Below are 19,067 nucleotides of genomic sequence, written 5' to 3'. Positions count from 1 at the left end.
AATATGGTTAAAAATAAACAAAAAAGAATCATTCTATTATTTCAGAAAAGGAAACACCAACTTTACTGTAACAGGTGTTCTGTATGGCCGTTACCCAGGACAGTGTCTCCTCGGACAATTTTCCAATCTTCTCTTCCCTTTGTCCAGAGTCCCTTTCACTTGCATTTGTTTTTGTCTATTTTTTTTGCTGACTTTAGACAGCCCTTGCTGCTAATTCTTAATGCATGACTCCCGGTCTGCACCCATCCCCAGGTAACTTTGCAGCCCATACCCACCCCCCCAGCCCTTGAAAGAGAACATAAAAATCATTTGGAAATGGTGGAACGTAGTGGAAAGTATAAGATTTCAATAAAAATATCTGAGTTTGAGGTCCTGGCTAGTTGGCTCAGTGAATAGAGCATTGGCCCAGCATGTGGAAGTCCCAAGTTCCATCCCCTGTCAGGGCACACATGAGAAGCGACCATCTGCTTTTCTTCCCCTCCTTCTCCCCCTTCTCTCTTCCCCAGTGGCTCGATTGGTTCGAGTGTCGGCCTAAGGCACTGAGGATAGCTCAGCTGATTCAAGCATCAGCCCCAGAAGGGGGTTGCAGGGTAGATCCTGTTTGGGGTGCATGTGGGAATCTGTCTCTCTATCTCGTCTCCTCCCACTTAAAATATTAGGAAAAAAAGATCTCAGTTTAAGCTTTGACAACATCACTTACTCACTGTGTAACCTGAGTTTTCTTAACCTCTCTAGATTTAATTGTTTCATTTTAAAAATGTGAATCAGATTAACTCCTAGAGAATTGTTCTGAGATAATATATGAGAAGGTAAACTCTAAAATTCTGCAAAAGTGCTCATTTATTAATACATTATTATTAATTCAGCACCACAGTTTTATAGGAAATGCAAGGAGGTGAAGTAACTCTTCCAGGAATGTCAGGCTCGGAGTTTTACTGTTCAGTTGTCAATTGAAAACCAAAGCATGTTGTGTGAATCAGATGGAAACGCATGTGCTGGCTGGAGATATAAATCACCTTAGGATCAGATGTGTTTCTCTTTGATGTGACTCAGAAATGTTCTATCATAAATAGAATACATGCTTAGCATTCATACAGGAATCACTTTACCTAGTTTGCCCAAAATTAGTTACCTAAAGCTATTAAATTTTATGGTTATGTTTTAATATGAAGTGTGTCTGAGATTACCCAAAGGCATTGAGAAGGTGCTTAGCCTTGATTTTAAAACTGTGAGTGGATGGAGCAGAGGTTGGGGGGGGGGCTGCTTACAGAAGAGGAAAATGAAGAGGTCAAAGTGGGGAGAGGTCAGAGCTGCTCCGGAAAGCATCACTACTTGGCATGAACCTAAAACGGAAGGAAAAGGCCTGCCAGCAAAGGCTGTGTGCTTTGAAAGCATCAAACTCAATAACGAAATAAGGGTCCCACAGCCTTTACCTCTGTTGAGTTGAAGAAACCAAAACCATGTTGATGAAAATCATCAGGAAAATTCAAGTGGATGAATAGGTAGACCTGGAGAGGCTGGTCAAGGTCTTAATGACAGGCAACAGTTGAAACTGGACACATTCCTCTTCTTTTATTATCAGAAATATTTGAGTGTGCAGCAAATATGTGTTGAATGGGTGAATAAATGAAAGAGTTAAGTGAATGAATATGTGAACGAGCAGAGTTATGAGTGAATGGGATTACCCTGAGCTTCTGAGAGTCGGAAGCTGGATGCCTAATGGATCAACAAGGTTGGGCAATGGGTAAGAGAAAATAAGCCAAAAAGGTGTTGGGTTAGAGATATCGAATGATTGCTTTTAAATAAATTTTAGCAAGACAGTGTCAGTTGAAAGGCTTGCCCCAAAGCTGTGTAAGCTATTATAAGAGGTGGATTTAATGGCAGGTGCACCAGGGTCGTGCCCTGAGCCCCGACTTCTGAAGGGCCGATTGAAGGGCCACAAAACCCTAACTTTACAGTTTTTTTCTAATATAAGGGGCCCAATATTTTCTTCTGCGCCTGGGGCCTCAACTGACCTTAAATCTGCCTCTGGCTATTATGCCATTTGATGCTTAAAGAGTATATGATATCCTTATACTGCCTTAGAGATATACCTAGTATAAAATAGTGAGTGGGCTCTGGAGTCCAACAGATAATTTTCAGTTCTGCTTTACTGGCTTTGACATGGGCAAGATATTTAACCTTTCTGACCTTTACTTTTCTCATCTAAAAGTGGTCCAATAATTACTCCTACCTTATATAATTATTGTAAGGAGTGTATGAGCTGTCTGTAAATCTCCTTGTTAATAAATGTCAGTTGCCTTGTCTTTTACTTAGTCTTGAACAAAATATTGGCAACCACCCTTTAGGTCAGGGGTCCCCAAACTACGGCCCGCGGGCCGCAAACAGCCCCCTGAGGCCATTTATCTGGCCCTCGCTGCACTTCCGGAAAGGGCACCTCTTTCATTGGTGGAAAGTGAGACTACTGTATGCGGCGGCGCCGCAAAGTGCAGCATCGCTCACGTACAGTACTACTTCCAGTGACACGGGATGCATGTGTCACAGCTATAGAAGCACATCATATCACTTGTTACGGCTAGCAGTGACAAATATGGAACCGGACATTGACCATCTCATTAGCCAAAAGCAGGCCCATAGTTCCCATTGAAATACTAGTCAGTTTGTTGATTTAAATTTGCTTGTTCTTTATTTTAAATATTGTATTTGTTCCCGTTTTGTTTTTTTACTTTAAAATAAGATATGTGCAGTGTGTATAGGGATTTGTTTATAGTTGTTTTTTTTTTATAGCCTGGCCCTCCAACGGTCTGAGGGACAGTGAACTGGCCCCCTGTGTAAAAAGTTTGGGGACCCCTGCTTTAGCTAGACATGTCAAAAATGAATAAAGGATTATAATTTCTCCCAATGTTCAGAAATTCATATTAACCAACACTGGTTTGTTCCTACAAAATCCAACATATACATTCTTAAGCATGTTTGAGTTTATAAATGCACTAAATTGGGGGCCTACTAAACACAGACTTCACTTTGTCAGTAGCTCCATGTGAACTTCACCCAGGATAGCTCAAAGAAAAGGGAGCCCCTGGGCGCTGTTGGTGGAAACACAGATTTTTGCAGCCACTATGGAAAACAGTATGGAGGTTCCTTAAAAAATTAAAAATGGAACTGTTTTATAACTCAGTGATCCTACTTCTGGGTATATATCTAAAGAAACCCAAAACACTAATTTGAAGGAATATATGCACCCCTATATTTATTGCAGTGTTATTTGCAATAGCCAAGATATAGGAGCAACCCAAGTGCCCTTCGGTAGGCGATAAAAAAAGTGATGGTACATATATACAATGGAACACTACTCAGCCATAAGAAAGATTGAAATCTTACCATTTGTGACAGCATGGATGGACCTAGAGGGTATTATGCTCAGTGAAATAAGACAGACAAATACTATACAATCTCACTTTTATGTGGATCTAAAGAACAAAATAAATGGACAAACAAAATAGAAACAGACTCATAGATACAGAGAACAGACTGATGGTTGCCAGAGGGGAAGGGGTTGAGGGGGGTGATGAGTAAAAAAGGTGAAGAGATTAAGAAGTACAGACAGGTAGTTACAAGATAATCATGGGATGTGAAGTAGAGCATAGGGAATATAGCCAATAATATTGTAATAACTGTGCATGGTGCGAGGCAAAAGTATCGGAGGGAGCACTTTGCAAAGTATGTAGTTATCTAACCACTGTGCTGTACACCTAGAACTAATACAAGACAATACTGAATGTAAAAAAATAAATTAACTAATTTCCTTTAAAAATATGTTTATAATGGTCATGTTATAGCTTCATCCTGTCTCTAAATACATCTGTGGATGTAGGTCACCTTGAATGCCCTCCTATCTTTGAGCAAGCCTTCCATTTCTTTTCTTCTCACTCCTTTTTATTAGTCACATGTTTCTTTTCCTGAGGCTGCTGATTTTGGCTAATGTTACTAAGATATTTAGGAACCAAATCTTTATTGTTAAGGGAGGTGTTTCAGCTTAGATAAGTCTTGTGATTGTCCTCGAATTATACCATATTGGTAGGTGGGCATCTGGCCTATTTTATGAAAGAGACTCAATATTTGTAAATGCATGGACTGAATGAGCTGCTGCTCTTTCATTCCATTTGCCATGCTCCAAAGCCATTTGGCCCAACTTCATTCTTTCTTTCTCTGTGTCTTGAGAACTGTGTCAGGAGAAATGTGCCAGAGGAACAAGTCCATAAATAGATCATTACTCACAGGGAGGAATGCCAAATAGCCTTGTTCTGTATCCAAGAAAGCATTGGGGCTCCTGAAAAGCAAAATGAAAAATGACAACTGAGTTTACCATTTCATTGGGAAGACAAAAAACATAGACAGAAGACAGCGTGATCCCTGACCTAGTGAGTATTTGTGGTAAGATGCACCAGACCTGCCCTGAGCTAATTGAAAACCACAGGGATCCCAGAGCCCTTTGTCTAAACTTATTACTGAGTCCCATCTAGTCCCATAAAGTACCAGAGAAGAATACGATGCTTTAAGATACGAGACTGTCCTGGAGAAGTGGGACTCATAATGAGACAGTGAAGAAACCAGATATCCTTTTTTAGGAAAAGTTGTTTTGTTTTTTTAAATGTAAACTATAAAGATTGATGTGATGCTCTTTCACTTCAGGGAGATTCTCAGAAGCATTGATTTTATCATAGGAAATATGCATATCTCCTAATGCATGTGCATCGAATGCTCATACTTCAACAGCCACAAATCCTCAGAGGCCAGCGAAGATTTGGATTCAGAGCCATTGTCTAAAGAGTGGCCATTCATAAGAACATGGATGATGAAGCCTCGAAAGATAGGGGACTAATAGCAGTACATGTGGCATACAATGGGTTAATAAATGTGCTATCAAAGAGCACTACACAGTGATGAGAAATAGATGACAGTAAAATGAACAAAGGGTACAAACAGGAAACTCAGAAAAGGTAAAATGCAAATAAGGTAATAACCATATAAAAGAAAGTTCAATTTCAGTAGTTGGCAGAAAAAAACAAATAAAAACTCAAGATACCATTTCACAGCCATTAGATTGGTTAAAAAGATTTAATTTCTTTGTAAATGTGTGTATGGGTGTGCGCATGTATATGTGAAAACATACACTTTGTACACTGCTGTTGGTTCTATGAATTACTACAACAGTTTCAGAACTTAATTGGATTATATTTTCTTTTTTCTTTTTTTTATGTATGTATTTTTTACAGAGACAGAGAGTGAGTCAGAGAGAGGGAAAGACAGGGACAGACAGACAGGAACGGAGAGAGATGAGAAGCATCAATCATTAGTTTTTCATTGCGTGTTGCAACACCTTAGTTGTTAATTGATTGCTTTCTCATATGTGCCTTGACCACAGGCCTTCAGCAGACCAAGTAACCCCTTGTTGGACCCAGCAACTTTGGGTTCAAGCTGGTAGGCTTTTGCTCAAACCAGATGAGCCCGTGCTCAAGCTGGCGACCTCAGGGTCTCGAACCTGGGTCCTCTGCATCCCAGTCCGACGCTCCATCCACTGCGCCACCGCCTGGTCAGGCGGATTATATTTTCAAAGCTGAAAATGCACATCTTCTCATTCAGTAAGCTGAATTTGGGGAAGACACCCTAAGGAAATAAGGACCTGAGTTTTTAAAGGGATACATATATATCTCCAGTAATACAGCATTTATTAACTTAACTATGAGAAGTATCTGAGAGCTTATCAGTGGGACAGTGAATAAATTATGAAATACTAAATAAATTGAAACAGGTCACCACTTTGAAAAAATGTGGCTTTGTGTTTATTTACCTGGAGGGAATGTTCATTACACCTTGTCAAGTGGAAAAAGAAAATTAGTAATAGTAACTAAAACATTTATTGTTTACCATGTGCCAAGCCTTTTTCTAAGCTGCATGTATTACTTCACTGAAATGCCAAACTACCAATTACAGTTGAGAAAATAAAGCAGAGAGAAGCTAAATGACTTCCAAGACCACATAAGAGCTTAGCAGGAAGTAGAGCTGGAATTTAAACCTTTGTGGGATAGCTCTGACTGGGCACCCTTAGTGACCATGGCGTACATTTTCTCAAGTGATGGTTATTGTAAAATTCCACTTTTGCGTTTAAAAAGGCACAAAAATAAGCACATGTATATATACACATTTGTATGGAAAACAATATAATGAATAATAAGAATAAACTGTATTTTGTATCCTTACAACTGTAAACCTAATTTTGCCCCACCCTGTATGTTTAAAGTGATGCTTCTAATAAGAGCCTTGATTATTTTAAAAAAACATATTAGTGAGATCAGTTTGTCTTTGAGTTTATCAAACCCAAACAACTAAAACGAGATCCTTCATAATGATTCCAGGAAATTCCAAGGTCTGTGACTTTGAATCCTCCTCAAAGTCTTTTTTGTCAAAAAGCTTACATACTGGGAGAATCTTCTGTCCAGTCTGAGTGGTGGGGAGACCCACGGAGCAGGTTCTATTTTATTTATTTATTTATTTTTTCCTTCATTTTTCTGAAGCTGGAAACAGGGAGAGACAGACAGACTCCTGCATGCTTGCTCCAATGGAGCCTCGGCTGTGGGAGGGGAAGAGAGAGACAGAGAGGAAAGCGCGGCGGCGGAGGGGTGGAGAAGCAAATGGGCGCTTCTCCTGTGTGCCCTGGCCGGGAATCGAACCCGGGTCCTCCGCACGCTAGGCTGACGCTCTACCGCTGAGCCAACCGGCCAGGGCTGGGTTGTATTTTAAACATGAAGTCATGAATGTAAAAGACAGAAAAACAATGAAAAGTAAGTATAGTTGAGCTTGCCAGGTAGGGTTTGGGCCTACTTTTTGATACTCCAATATATATGAGGAAGATATCCTAAATGAGTAGCTGCTGTGTTTTCCGCTATTCCAGTTGTTCCTGGAAGAAGCAAGTCTGAAGGGATGGTGGATATTGTAAGAAGACTTTAAAATACTGTGGAGTAGGCTAGAAAAAGGATCCCAGGAGAAGGAGGACATCCCAAAAGATGATCTTGTCTCTCGATGGGTAGTGATAAGTCAACAGAAAACATATTTATGAGTCAAATTGGCCCAGGTTGGCCTTGGCTCTATGATGAAGCATCAGCCTGGTGCGGCAGAGGCTGCGGATTCGACTGCTGGTCAAGGCACATAGAAGAAGCAGTCAATAAGTGCCCAACTAAATGTAACAACTAAGTGAAACAATGAGCTGATACTTTTCTCTCTCTCCTTCTCTCTCAAATCAGTGGGAAAAATGTTTAAAAATTGGCCCAAGGTGATAGCAATGGTAGTATTGACTGGTCCGGGGCAAACCAAAACTATTCCACTTCTAAAGCCTGCATTCTGGAACAGTTGTGTATCATAATGTCTTAGCCTTTCGTCTGACAGTCTCTGCACTTGTTCTTTCATCCATCACCCCTTAGCTGGACTCAGCCTTCTCTTCGTAAATAGAACATTTCACTCAAACTCGACTGTCACTCTAGATTCACTTTGTTTCCTCCCATGGCTTCCTTTACAGGTTCCTTTCTTACTTTTCCTTTTGCATCTCTGGCTTGTTATTTTCTGTCTGCTTTTCACACCCTTCAATGCTGGTGTGGATGAGCCCCCATGAGCTTTCTACAATGCTCCTGGTATTGTTTTTGGTATTGCCACTGTCCTGGTAATTAAGGCTGTCATCATTTTTTCCCATATATTTTTTTCACTTATATCTTAATTAGCCTGTTACCTCCACTCTTTCCAATTCATTGTAACTAGTGCTATCTGATCTATATATATAACTACAACTCTAATCATATCGCCCCATTCCTCAGCAATTTTAGTAGCTCACCATGACATCCAAACTCCTTTCTGGCACTCAATATCCTCCAATATTAAGCTCCAGGGTGTCTTCCCTATCTTATCTCTTACCTGTTCAAGATGCATAAGACATCTTGCCTTTCCACAGGCATACCCTGCATATTCTTGCTGACATGTCTTAAAACTTCTTGTGCCATGGTCACCTCTCAAAATTTTAACTATTCTTCAGAATGTACTAAAGTCTTCCACCACCTTTTCAGACACTCCTATTTAGAAATAATCATTTACTACTTAATTTTCATGTTATAATCTGTTCTTCTATTAGTGCTCATTTCATTTTTGTTCTTGCTTGATAGCTATTTTGTACACGTGTAGTCTCTTCCACTCATTGTGCACCTAGCTGAAGATCGGTAGCATCTATTTTTTAAATTTAGAGAGACAGAAAGAATATAAGTAATTCCAACACCCAGATGGTGAGAATCAAGATGAGAACTTTGATGTGTCACCTTGCAGGACTTCTTTATGCCTATATATAGTGCTCTTCCTTTTAACAAGTAATATGATATCAATATTCAGGGTGGGGCAAAAGTAGGTTTATAGTTGTGAATATGTGAAACAGAGTTTATTCCTGTATTATTATTTATTACTGTATTATTTTCCATATGAACAACTATAAACACACTTTTTCCCTACCCTGTGTGTATATGTATTTTTATAACTTGTTCTAATACCTAATGGGAAATCAGAACTGAGTGGGTTGGCTCCAATGGTAGTTAAGAAGTTGTTCTAGGAACAGATTGCCTGAGTGTCTGCTTTACTACTTCCTGACTAGGTGAATTAAGGCATCATATTTAACCTTTTCTTTAATTCCCTAATCTATAAAATATAGATATTAATAACACCTACTTCTTATGCTTGTGGTAAGGATTGAATGATATAATCCACATAAAATATTTCCCATAGTGTATATGACATAATCATACAATAAATGTTACTTGCTAATATTATAAAAATTATATCCTGAATATCTCCATATGATAATAAGTATGGTCTAGACCAGCAGTTCTCAAATGATGGTGATTTCACCCTGTAGGGGACATTCTTTAGACATTTTTGGCTAATACAGTGAGGGAGGAAAGGATGCTGCTGGCATCTAATGAACGGAGGGTAGAACTGCTGTTAAACATCTTGCAGTGCACAGGACAGCCCTCCATAGTCAAATAATTATCTGATTTCCAATGTCAACAGTGGCAAGGTTGGCAACGATGATCTATTCTAGGGTGTTCAGGGCCTCAGGGGGCACAGCTGACATAAGTGAGATGACTAGGTGACTGGGGTTTCTCTGTACCTTGTCTTTCTCCCTATAGGAACCTAGCCTGGGCTAGTTCACCTGGTGGCAGAGGTTTCCCAGCAGTAAGGGAGGGTAAACCCCACTGTGTAAATATATTTCAGTCCTCCTGTGTTGTTTTCTAATGTCCATTTCCCGAAGCAAGTTCTTTGGCCAACCCCAGATTCAAGGGGTAGAGAAATAGACTCCACTTTTCAATGGGAAGAGCTACAAACCAGTGTAGGTTTTAAAGATCTACCACCCACATAGGGTTGGACACACTGAACTGAGACTCATCCTGCTAAACTGCCTTTCAGGAAGGCTGTACCAATCTACTCACCCAACAGTTGCTTGTATTTTATTATTTCACAGATACTTCTAAGTTGGTGTTAAAAAAGATATTAGCATAGTCTTTGATCAGTCAGGTGAAAATAAAAGGGCCCCATAGAAATAGCACAAATTGAAAACTTTATATTAATTCATTTTTGATGCTTTCTCTCAGAAGAGTCAGGATTCATGTGGTAAACAGCCTGGTGGAATGTCAACTCAGAGGACACACAGTACCTATGCCAGAAGACATAAAAAGATTTATTTTCTCCCACAAGGCTGCTTTTCTTATACTTCCTATTTCAGTTAATGGGACCACCATTATCTAAGCCAGAAACCCAAGTCTCCTCTTGGAACCTGCCTCTCCCTTACTTCCTTTTGCAATCTAGCCTTCCATTACTTTACCTTTGAATTCCTTCTCATATTGATTCCATGTTTCCCTACCCCCATCAGCATAGGATTAATTTGTACTTTTATTACTCCTTACTTGGAGCATTACAATATCCTTTGTGTCTACTCTCAGTTACCCAAGAACACCCACCTACTGTAGTGCTTCCAGAGTTCTGATTCCCAAATTAAAATCAGACCAAGTCAATTCCATGACAAAAATCCCTTGCATTTTTATGTGCTTTGTGGAATCTCCGTGTCCTTCCGGAATCAAGTTCAAATTCCTTAGCAGAGCATTAACACCCCTGCTCCAGGGAAAATGATCATACTCTATCCATATTACGAGATTGGTTAGATAAATAAGTGAGACGCTATGTGTATGCTGAATAGATGAATGGGTGTACGAATCAATAAAAGAATCAATGAATACAAAAGAAGTGGTTCTGTGTGGCTGGAGTATAGAATTGGGAAGTTGTCGGGAAAAGATGCAGCTGGAAGGGCTATCTGAGACTTGATTATAAATTGCCTTGTGTATCAGGCTGAGAAGACAGAATTTGATTCTGTAAGAAACCAGGAGCATATGATAGCCTCTGCTATGTATACAGTACATTTCAATGTCAAAAAATGATTTGTCTGAGTATTCTTTTCCGTGTTAAATCGCAATTTCCTGATGAAAATTAATCCCTCTCATGCATTTATTTCTTTGGACACAATCTTTGAGCTGTTTCAGAAAATGGCCTCAGCCACATATTTGAAGCGTGTTGATGACATAGTCAATTGGAACAGAATCCAAAATGGTTTTGGTGTCCTGAAGTCAAGGTGTAATAGTTCTATTAGGCTTTCCCACCTGCCTTTGCACAAACCTAGGAGTCCTCTCTTACATGGGGTTTGTTCTTCACAAAGACTCATTGCTTATTATCCGGTGCCCTGTGATCTCTGAGGTTACTGAAAATTGATTTCTTCCAGTGCCTTTCCTTGGTGCCAGCCAAAGAAACCTTGACCATTGGTGGAGGAAGAGAACTGCAAACACATGAATAAACAAACAAACAAACAAACAAATGAATAAAAAAGGAACCTTCTTTGTTTCAGGTCTCTTGACTCCTGCAAAGCTGCAAACCTCTTCTGTGGGCATTTGCTGTGTCAGCCCAAAGTGAAGCAGACAGGAGGGGAATTGAAGAAGGCCATTAGGAGCTGAACCAGCAGGAACCTGATAAGGAGAGTCATTGGCCCTGCTGGGAGCATGAAAGCTGGGGTGGTCTGTGGCAGGATTGGAACGGAGCTGCTTTTTCTTTGCTCCTACAGCTAACAGCATGGCCATTTCGTAAACAAAGGGCTCCATGCGAACTGCTCACCCTGAGCTCATCAGTTCAGTGTTTAAGACTCGGAGCCCCTTTTAGTCAGAACCAATGAGTGGAGAAAGAGGGTATCATTGGAATGGGCTTCTTTCTCATACTTTGAATAAGACCTTGAAGGGTCTGCCTTCTGTGAAGCATCATCTGTAACATTAGTTTGTTTTTGAGTTTTTATGCTAAGAATGAAAAAGATCTTAAATTTATTAGCCCTTTCCTCTTCTATGCCAATCCCGGAAGCATCCTTTTGATACTCATCTAATAAAGACAATCTCTGAAACCCCCAAATAAGAGATTGAAATGTGTTATGAGTTCTTATTTCATTCAAGACAGGACTTACTTTTAATTCTCCAGCTGAGACAGTTGTATTTGTCTTTCTGGAATCAGTGTGCTCAAGTGTTTCAAGTAATTGAAAAGATCAGTTTATTAATTTCTTATAGAATTGGATTAGACATTCTCATTTCCAATGGCAGCTTTACGCTTACTCATTGTCTTGAATGACCTCAAATATTGTTGCTATCTTCCTGCTCCATTATTTATGTAATCACTAGCCCTTGGTTAGACTGCTTCAGGTCGTATAAAATCACTTACAGATATTTTCAACGTGCACACAGAGGCCCTTTATGTCATAATCCAGTTTGATGGTTTTTTTCCCCCTGCATTACCTCATGTGGGAATTCTTGTTTAAACTTTATTGATCGGTCTGGTTTAGGTGCTGGCTGTACATTTCCACACACATGGGTAGGATGGAGAGGTACAGTGAACTGTCTTATACATTTTGAGTCTTTTCTTGCCAGTGGACACAATTAACTTCATCTCTTTTGAGCTGTCAGTTTATTGTTTGTTTGGAATACATTTGCTTAGGCACAAACACTGCTTACACGATGTAAATTCCTCAAAGCTAACCATCTCCTCTATTGGTGGTTGGCAACTTCTATTCTATGCCAGCTATTAACATGAAAGCATTAATAATAACAATTTCCATTTATTAAGTTTTCTTCAGTGCCAGAATCTGTGTAAGTTCTTTATGTACATGATCTCATTAATCTGTCAATATTCCAGGCAAATGTGCACTATTATTATTCATAGTCTTCAAGTGAGAAAAGAGACACCCAAAGAAGTTGAGTAACAGAACCAGTATGATTTAAGAATCAGGGTTCGCATTTGTGGTTTTCTGACTCTCAAATCTACGCTCTTAATCATTTTATTTTATAGGCTCCAAAGGGAACATATTCCATCTTCTGGTTGTTAAAATGTTTTATCTTGCCCTGGCCGGTTGGCTCAGTGGTAGAGCGTCAGCCTGGCGTACAGGAGACCCAGGTTCGATTCCCGGCCAGGGTACACAGGAGAAGTGCCCATCTGCTTCTCTACCCCTCCCCCTCTCCTTCCTCTCTGTCTCTCTCTTCCCCTCCCACAGCCAAGGCTCCATTGGAGCAAAGTTGGCCTGGGTGCTGGGGATGGCTCCTTGGCCTCTGCCCCAGGCGCTAGAGTGGCTCTGGTCGCAACAGAGCGAGTCCCGGAGGGGCAGAGCATCGCCCCCTGGAGGACAGAGCGTCGCCCCCTGGTGGGCGTGCCGGGTGGATCCCAGTCGGGCGCATGCGGGAGTCTGTCTGACTGCCTCCCCATTTCTAACTTCAGAAAAATTCCCCCCCCCCAAAGTTTTATCTTAAATGTCTTTAAAATCTGTCTTCCTGTAGCTTTTACTCATTGGTCCAATTTACTTCGGCTAGGTAAAGAAGCTTTTGGTTCTCTCTGTGGGTTATTTTTTTTATAGGCAAAACATTCCTAATTCTTTCTGGAAGTATGTATGTATTGGGTACTTGACCCAGGGGGTTATATAGTCTCATGAAAGGGTTATTCACTCTGCAGAACCAACATCTAACTCTTATAGGGACTGCTTTTCAGTGTCTCTCCTTCATTCTCATGTTTCAGGAACACTGTCTTGAGTTATTTCTGTCCCCTAATTTTTTTTCCGGTCAAATGTCTCTGTCAGATCTGGACCAGGCTGCACCCACAGCATCCTCTCTACAACAAGCCCACCTTGAAGTTTCAGCCATTCCCAAGTCAGCTGCAGATTCTGAGGCCATTTTATGGAGTCAGGACAACTCAGTGGATGGCCAGAGGATCCAGTTTGATTTGGGAAATCAAGTCCCCTCATTGCCAAATGAGGCCAAGATCATACACCTACCCACAAAGACTTGAACTTCCCAACTAGGATTAAATTAACATCAAGCCAGAATTTCAGTCCTTGGCCCTGAGGACTACCTGAGTGTCACTCATGATACAAAAAATAATAAATAAAAAGTCTACCTTTAGCATTCTATGAGAGATCCTTGTATGTCCCTAGTGTCCTTTTGATTTTGAAGATGTCTAAGGTTGGTAAAATTTTATTTTAACAGATGCTCCAGGGTCATTTAAGATTTCTTAATCCAGTCTCAGAGCGGTCATTCAGCTCTTGGCTGTATGACTCAGTATTGGCTGCAGAAGTCACCGCCACTGATGGTGGCCGCTATTACTTTCTGGGCTCAGTTACCCCGAGGGTTATTAGGTTGTCAGTTAAGAAGAAACAGCCTCTGGAATATGTTATAGGGTCACAGGCCTTTCTGTACACAGTCTCTTACACTCAGATTTTCCCAAAGAGAAATGTCTACTTTAATCACTTTTTCCTTTTTCCACCTGGTGACTTGTCAGGGTATTAGTCAGAGTGCAACTTGAGGATGTGGGGTTGCTTGCAGATCCTGCCTGAGTCAACGGGGCAGGAAGCACTGACATTTGTTCGGTTATTTACCATGATCTCCTCTGTTGGAGAAGCTGGGAGAAACTCAACCACCTCAGATTGGAATTATCAAACTCGCTAGTGGGCCACAGCTGTCCTTATGGTGGCCATTGTGGCATTCCTCTGTGGGAAAGAAATTGTTACGCAATTAAACACCTCCTTCTTAGCTAAACAGAAAGTGGCATATGTGTGATAAACACAAGACAAATAGAAATAACCAAACCCTCTGTGTTCAGTCTGAAATGGAATGGGGAAGAAGGTAAAATACCATTTTGTATTTCATGACAATATCCAGCATAGCATAGCTTCTAAATTTTCTATATCATCTCATTTATTTCTCATTGGTCAGTCAGGCAACCATCCCATTTTATTGGAGAGAAACTGATGCCCAGAAAAAACAGAGCTACTCAATTTAATAATTATATTAATAACAACTAATTAAGTCCCCGATATTATACTAAGAAAGTTACAGTCATTCTTTTATTAAATCTTTAAAATTACTTTTTGAAATGAGTATTATTATTATTATTTTCATATTTTTTGATGAATAAATTAAGGCTCAAAAATGTTAATTAACTTGCTCAAGGTTATTCGAGGTCAAATAGCTGAGTCAGTCTTGAAATCCTTATCTCCCTGACCTCAAAGTCCACACTTCCAGCCACTTCCTGTTGTGGGAGGAGGCAGAAGTCAGATTTTGTGATTAACTGTAAAATACCTTTCTATCTGTTTTGCCCTCAAGGATTATTTTCATTGCATGTAAGGTAGATAACCTTCTTCCAATAACTTTTTGGTGTGTGAGCTTTTCATTAATATGCATCAAATGGAACTGTGTAATTTTCAGATGGATTCATTTCTCATTTTGAGTGCTTTCATTAATTTGAATATCAAAGCATTTGCTTGTTTATACACTGAAGAATGAGTTCTCTAAAAAGAGACAAAAGCAACTCTCTGAAAAGGTTTGGCATATTTTTATGAGTAAAAAATAGTTTGTGTGAATCATTCAAGGTTTGTGTATATTACACACAATAAACCAAATGAGTCTAACAAGTTAAATTTATGAATTAAAGATCCGGTAATTCATCGGCCACCTGTCTGCAAAAGACTTTTGGATTAAGTGTATATAAAATGCTTTCTATAATCACATGGAGGAAAGATGCAATATGGCTATAAAGTAATGAGATTTAAAATATATAAGAATTTAGACAATCTGGCGCTGGCCAGTTGACTCAGTGAACAGAGCATCAGCCTGGTTTGTGGACGTCCCAGTACACAATCCCTGATCAGGGCACACGTGAGAAGCGAACATCTGCTTCTCTTCCCCTCTCTTTCCTCCTTTTCTCTTCCTTTCTTTCACGCAGCTAGTGGCTCTGTTGCCATGAGCATTGGCCCTGGACACTGAGGACAGCTCGGTTGATTCGAGCATCAGCCCCAGACAGGTGTTATGAGGTGGATCCTGATTAGGGTGCAGTGCATGTGGAATTCTGTCTTTCTCCTTCCTTTCACTTAAAAAAAAAAAAAAGAATTTAGACAGTCCTTGTTGGGCAGATAAAATATATTATGCTCACTTTGTTAAAGATGGCGCTGCCCACGTGGAGGCCGTCACCCAGGTGATATTAATGTGTGTTGGGGGCGGGCTGTGGGCAGGCAGAATCCTTGTAGCCTGGGGCTTGGTTTTAGAACTAAGCCTTTCCCACCCTTTTTGATGTGGGGTGGTACAATCCCATCATGCCCCAGATAAGTGACTTTGTATTAGAGACTTCCCTATTTTGTATATTGGATTAAAGGTTTTAATTTCTACACTATTAAATGGGGGCAGAACGGGAGCTTGCTCTCTTGGTTCCTGAGATTATCATTAGAGGAGAGAGCAGAGCAGAGAGCAGAGAAAGGCCATGTGGAGGAGGCCAGAAGAAGCTGCCAAGATGGTGGAGTGTTGAGTGAGAGGCCAGTTTGTGCAGAGTTCGTGCAGAGAGAAGGAAGGAGATGGGGAACAGAGGTGAATAAGTCTGGTGAGCTAGAAACCTTTGATTCTAGGAAACTCGGATAAGTCAGTAGCTTTGTGAGCACTGAATGTGAGTGGGTTTTGGAGCCCAGTCTGTGTTTTTACTTGCCCGCTGGGTGCAAGCTAGGATTAAAGATAATGGCCCATCAGTTTTTGGCTTCGTTGTTTCTTTACCGACTGTCCAAATCCAATGTGAACCTGCATGGGCCAGGCTGCTGTGCTGGTGGCCCTGGCTTCTGTCTTTACAGTCCTTATCACAAATTTTCTTTAAACTACACTAAAAATTGTATGCTAATTATAAGTTCTTCACTCTCTAGCAAGCTTGGAAGAACTTGAGATATCTCCATGTGTGTTTTCCTCTCTAAAGGAGTTATGTTAGAGTTTATTTCAATAACACTGACATTTCTTGGGACACTTTAAAAACTTTCCTGGGTGAATTTCCCCCAGAGCTCATTTATAAGGAGTAAAAAAGTAATCATTAATTTATAGCCATCCTCCTTTCTTTAACAAAAGGTGGTGATTCTCTATCCAATATATAACCTATTTTATTTACGAAATCCAGCTCTGAACAGCTTTTGACTATTTCCCCAAACCAGTTCCGTATCTCAGTGTCACCACTGATAAGATCCACAGGACTGTGGAGGAAGTCGCTAAATGCTGGGGGGAATTTAGTAACTCCCCAAGGTGAATAATTCCCTGACTGGGCTTGTGTTCCTTTGAGTGGACAGATTCAGGTCTTCCCTTCAAAATAAAAAAATTAAAAAACAAAGCATTACAGCTCCTTGATCTCCTTTTGCCAATTTTGATGTTTCAGTGAATTCAGAAGCAAATTTCTAGCCAACGTGAGGTGTTCTTTTGAACTTTTTATCCTATTAACTTTCCTTTATGATATATATAAATATATATTTAAAATAACATGTTAATTAAGATATAACTTGCAAGACATGCTGTAATTATTTTTGAAGGAGGCTTTTCATAATTGAAGATTTTGGCTGCAGGACATAACTTGTGATACCTGATTAAAAAACAGCTCAGCCAGATATATTGATTAGGGAGCATAAGTCACATTTTAAACAGTTGATGCATATTATTTTGGGTTGGTTCCTTTTTTGGATTTTCAGTAATTCACATAGACTGGTATAAAGTTTCTTTTCGCAATCTCTGAATTTTATAAAAGAGGTAGAAGGGTGTGTGTGTTTGTAGGAGACATAGTAACTTATGTAAAGGAGCAGTTTGTTTATGGGGTTTTAGAAGGACGCATTATCCTAAATGAAAACAATAAAGTAGATGAATATCATTGATGTTCTCCTCTTTAAACTTCTCAGAACCCCTCTCCTACCTCCTGGAGCTGGTAACGTTCCTAGTATCTAATTCTCACAGCGCATTTTTCTCTTCTAATCTTCACAACCACAATGGAAGTGCCTGACCCAGGAGCATTTGTAAACAGGTTAATTTCAAAGCAGTCGATCTGTGTTGGTGGTATTTCAGGTACTGCTAATGTGTAGTAATTGGGGACAGACAGGCTTCCTAGGAAACCATAAATCCAAACTCACTGATGACTGTAAACCCTCAAGGCTAGCTAGAAAATGGAGGCTAACATTACACAAACTTTGAATCATTGAAAGTGGCACCTTTACATGGAAATAAGAACCCTCTCCTCCCCCCATTGCTTTTTATCCCATTTCTCAAATTCTCTGGAACCTGTTTTCCATTACTAATTAATATTTCCTTTCCAGCTTTTCCCCAAAATACTTCTATTTTCTTGCTTGAGGAATATTGACACATTCCCCTAGCCCTGCATTACAGTTGCCTTTCTCAATTCTCCTGCCCTGAACTCCCACTCCTGCTCAGACCGTGGTCTAATCATCTTTTGTTACCAACCTATCTTTATTTGAAATCCACTGTCTCTTCTGGGCTCCGTTCCTTCTTTAATACTATTATTAAGGCAATGCCTGATGGCTGGCCTTGTGGCTCCTCCCTCAGTCTTAGGCTATAGGACCTTCCTGCAATGTTGAGCAGTTAGCCTCTCCTTCTATAAATTCTTTTTTCTTTAAATTCTCACACCTCCTGACTTGTTTTTCTCAGTCTCCTCAATACTTCTTTCTCCAGTCTTTAACAACTGTTATTACCTTGTGCTTTATACTTTCTCCTTTTACATTTTATCATGCATGATCTAATTCTAATCAACACTTAATTTCCCTGAACTCTCTTGAATAGGATTCTTTATTTTTATTTTTATTGCCCTAGCTCTAGCCCCTGTCCCAATGGAATAAACTTCTAAAAACATCTACTTGTCTAAGTCTCTCCCTAATTCCTGCTCAGTTTCCATTATGTCTCCAGAGTCATCTTTCTGAAGCAGATCTAATCTACGTATTATACTCTTCAGAAGTTGTTCATGAATCCAGTTACCCCCAAGAAAAGTACAAGCTGCTACAGGCTTGTGAGGGGACAAGGAAGCGAGGAAAGGAGGGAACCATGCAAGGTGATGTGTTACTCTCTGGCCACTGCTTCACAAAGTCAAGGAGAGAGGGTTGAATGGTGTGTCTGTCTACTTGACCACATGGGTTATCTTCAGAACAGCATGTATATAGATAGTGTATCTTACAGTGGGTGTGAAAGTGAGGGAGGAGATGAAATTTATATTCCTGGGTTTCTACCATCTTCTGAAACTTAACTCTCCCATGTTGTGACATTCAGCTCTTTCAATAGCCACCCAGAAGTAGGATCCTGTGCCTATGTTATGGCCTTCCACTTCCAGTAAGTGGTAGGAGGAGTCCTAGAGCAGGCATATCTGACCACATCGACAGCCAAAGTGGAGTCCCGTGTTCCCGAGGAAGTACCTGCTTGGCTTCGGGAAGTAGGATCATAGGCACATGTGAGGTCCCTTGGTTGCTGCCACAGCAAAGGCACAGTAAGAAACTGCGAACCTGGGGAGCAAGTGAGGCCAAGAAATATAAGGAGGCAGATAAGGTGTGTCCACTATAATGCTCAACCTCACTCCTGATCAGGGAGAAATTGATGATATTCAACTTTTCACCTATCAGATTGGTA

At 40.2% G+C, this 19,067-nt stretch overlaps 1 protein-coding gene and 1 non-coding gene across 3 annotated transcripts in view; both read left to right on the top strand.

The window, feature by feature from the left end:
* The window catches only part of PLPPR1 (phospholipid phosphatase related 1), a 244,445-nt gene that overhangs the window by 13,732 nt on the left and 211,646 nt on the right, over nucleotides 1–19,067 (top strand). The window lies entirely within an intron of this gene.
* LOC136396093 (small nucleolar RNA SNORA41) lies at nucleotides 14,091–14,219 on the top strand. Its single transcript, XR_010749515.1, has one exon. It is a non-coding gene; the product is annotated as a small nucleolar RNA SNORA41 (small nucleolar RNA).

Source organism: Saccopteryx leptura, chromosome 2, assembly GCF_036850995.1.
Source record: "Saccopteryx leptura isolate mSacLep1 chromosome 2, mSacLep1_pri_phased_curated, whole genome shotgun sequence".
Lineage (NCBI taxonomy): Eukaryota > Metazoa > Chordata > Mammalia > Chiroptera > Emballonuridae > Saccopteryx > Saccopteryx leptura.
This window is presented reverse-complemented; position numbering and strand designations above follow the sequence as displayed.